The sequence below is a fragment of the Caenorhabditis briggsae genome (assembly GCF_000004555.2).
Source record: "Caenorhabditis briggsae complete genome, chrII, whole genome shotgun sequence".
Taxonomy (NCBI): domain Eukaryota; kingdom Metazoa; phylum Nematoda; class Chromadorea; order Rhabditida; family Rhabditidae; genus Caenorhabditis; species Caenorhabditis briggsae.
Genome location: NC_013486.2, coordinates 2,411,175 through 2,414,890, shown reverse-complemented (window position 1 = coordinate 2,414,890; position 3,716 = coordinate 2,411,175).

Here is a 3,716-nt window from a genome sequence, read left to right as displayed (position 1 = left end):
GAGATCTGTAATCTTCCTGTTGTCTCCCAGAGTTTCCTTTGTAAAAAAAATTTAGCTTCTTCCTTCCTTCCTATATGTTCACGGCTCATTTGCCATCCTTCTTTCTTTTCCTTCACACCTTCATGTCTTCTGGTTGCTTCTTTTTTACCGGATCTTTTCGCTCCCCAGAAGGCTAATCCAAAACGTCATCAATTTTCTCTGTCTCTACCAGTTTGCCTCTCCTGCCCCAAAATGTCTCTTTGTTCGGTGTCTCATTTCGGTTCAGTACCGTAGAATTCACCCGCGCCACCTCTTCATCATCATCAAATCCCGATCGATTGGGCTTTGGAGAGAGTCCCCCCCCCCCCCAAATGAAAACCCTATATAGAACTTCATTTTTGTGCCAAACCCATCGAAGTAAGTTTATATCAACTTTCAGAACGATTCTAAACTTTTGATCCCTTATCTGTTCGAGTTTCTGTGTGTCCGAATGTCTGTATGTCTGCGGTTCTTGGATTATTGGATTCTTGAACTCTTAGATTAAGAAATTCCAAAATTCAGAAAATCTGAGAATCTGAAATTCGGAAATTCCGAAATTCCGGAAAATTTTGGGTTCTTGGATTCTGAAGTTCTGAAATACTGGAACACTGAAAGTCTCTAAATCTGAAATTCTGAAACTCCGAAGTTTCGAAATTCCGAAATTCTGAAATCCTGATAACGCACAATTCCCTGAAACTGAAATTCTGGAACTCTGAATTTCTAAAATTCTGATATTCTGAGATACTGAGACCCTGTGATTGCTAGATTCTTCGATTCCTGGATTCTTGAATTCTTAGATCTGAGGATTTTCGGATTCTGGATTTTTGGATTCTTGGTTTCTGAGATTCTGAGATTTTGAGTTTCTAAGATTCTTAGATTCTGAGTTTCTTCGATTTTTAAATTTTCACATTCTGATTCTTCTTCTGAAGGTTCTGAAGTGCTGAGATTCTGAAATTCTGAAATTCTGGCCTTTCTTTGATTGCCACCTGCCAAAATATTTCAATTTTTGGCGGCATGTAATTCAAAACCATATGACCCTTTAAATTTGATTTTTTTCATTTTTTTCATCAAATCAAAAGGTATCCACCCACTTCAGGAATTTCACCTTCCCTCCGCCGTTTTTTCCACACATCATCATTCAATTAGAAGACGTTAACATCTGGAACCAAACACCATTTGTATATTTGTTTATCTCAAATCTCCAGGATCCTATAAAAAAAGAGAAAGTTAGGTGTGGAAAGTTTTCTTTTCTTTTTTTGATGGTCAACAATGACTTGAAAGGAGAAGAAAGGGGAGAGAAGTCAAGATGATGTGTAGAATGGTTAAGAAAATTATGATGTCTAGTTGAAAAGAAAAGTCACAGGGATTTAGTAGAAAATCTGACTAGTAAGATCTTGGAGAAAGTACCAGAGATCAACAACCAATTTTTGGTTTAAAAAGTGTATTTCAACTGGTGTACAGTAATCGAAGTTTGCACATTCCCTTCTTATCTTGGATACCTTAACTCTCAAATGAACCGTAAACCCTCTAATAGAATGTCAACTTCGAGCTAATATATCACATTTCCTGTGTAAGATATCAAAAAATGGTCATTTGACAAAAATTTTATTAAAATGTAACAATCATTTTTTCAGCGCACCACTTTTTTATACCTTTTACAGAAAATGAGATAAATTGGATCAAGATTAGTGGGCTCTTTTATTAGAGTGTTTACGGTAGGCCTGCCGCGCAGCTCAGCCGGTTGTGGCGACTGCATGATTCGAAACATTTCAGAATACAACAAATCACAAGTCCAAAATCTCAATTTACAGATTTCCAATAAAAAACTCCGTGCAAACTTTTGAATTTCATGGAATTCTCAAAAAAAAACCAATTTTTGAGCATCGAACTTTCTGAAATTTTCAGCACTTACTAAGCAAAAAAAGGGAGTTTTTTTGAATTTTTTTCGTATTAAAGATCAAATTCGTCTGAAAAATTTTTTAGAAGTCCATAGCTACCGTAGTTTCGGAAACGTACACCTTTCAAGTTTCCCCCCCCCCCCCCCCCCGTTTCTCGACGATTGAAGTGCCGCGCCAACTTTAAACGCGCATATCTCAAAAACTACTGTAGCTAGAAAAAAGTTGCCAACTGCAAAATTGAAGCTCTATTTTTGTTTCAGATGCTCACAAATTTTCAGACCCATCAGATAAAAATAAACTGTTTTTGTAGATAGTCAAAGTTAGCCAGTTTCAAGCCAACCTGTTTTTGGGAAAATTTAGATTCTCATATTTTTTTTTTGAATTTTTATGCTTTAAGATTCATTGGTTTTCAGATTCTCAAGCTTGGACATCCAGAAATCTAGAATCACAGACAGAAAAATAATTTTTTGAACCCAACATTTTTTTGTTGACTTTTCTCAAGCTACCTACATATTTTGTATTCATTTTCCCATCATAAAGAACTTCTACCACTCCTGAATTTGCAGTTGCAGTCAACATCATCGTAAAATTGTTTGCTGAAATTTTCAGACACAGACATTTTCAGATACAGGGTTTACAGCTTCATTTTCGGCTTCCGGGGGTCCATCACCATCCCAAAAAACAATAGATTCGTGGTCATTGACCCTTTTTTCACTTTTCAAAACATTCACACATTCTTCATCTTTCCTTCTCCCCTCCTCTTCTTCTTCTAGAAGAGGTCAAGCATTCAGAAGGCAAAAAAAAACTCGATTGACTTCTTCTCCATCTTTTTTGACGACTTCTACGCCATGAACGTTGTCAAAAAAAAGGGACAATGGGGGGTCGGGGGGTCTACTGTCTAGAAAGTTTTGGAAATGGTTTTCAAGTGTTGAGTCATGGATTTTTAGTATGCTTCTACTTTTTCTTGTGAAATAGAAGACGTCACGTCATCTGGAGGATCAATTGAAGACGTTGAGGCTTGACGGCTTTTTTAGAGTGTTAAGTAGCTCAGAATTAAGAGTGGGATTCGAAGGATATGGTAGGGGTCAGAATCACTCTTCTAGAATATTCTGAAGAGCACAGGATACATTTGGGAACTCCTGAATATCGTCACGTCTTCTGGAGGTACCTGCATTCGGAAGGAATCCGGTTCTGGAAGATTCTGAGTTCAGGTACCCCAAGAAACAATGCTTACGACACCTTCTGGAAGGTTCCTAGGTTGTCCAGAAACTTCTGAATGGTTTCTGAAGAATCTGAAAATTCTTGAATCATGAATCATAGACTACAAAGCTTCTGAAAGTGACGTTGTGATTACGAAATATCTTAAAGTAAGTGACTTGGTTAATTGGTGTAACCAACCATACAATTGACCACTGATTCATCGGGAATGAATTTCATGGGGAACTGACAAGACAGGGCCGTTGGTATTCTTCGTGAGGAAAAAAGCCGTGGTCCGGTCTTCCGGAAATAAGCTCAGACAACCAGACACGTTTTGGACCTCTAAACCGCCAAATCCTACCAACCCTGACCTTAACAGTAACCCTAATTATCATAACCGTACCCTACCTACCTCAAAAGTACACTAACCAAAAAGCAGCTAGCCTTGATTCACATGCAACATAATAGACGGAACAATACGCCAGTGTTTGAAGGTGACATGAGAACATTTATCAAGAACTGACACCACGCCGACGGAATGGACAATAGGGGGTATTAATTGGATAAGCGTATTGTGACGTTTGAAGGTTTAAAGGGGAGAAT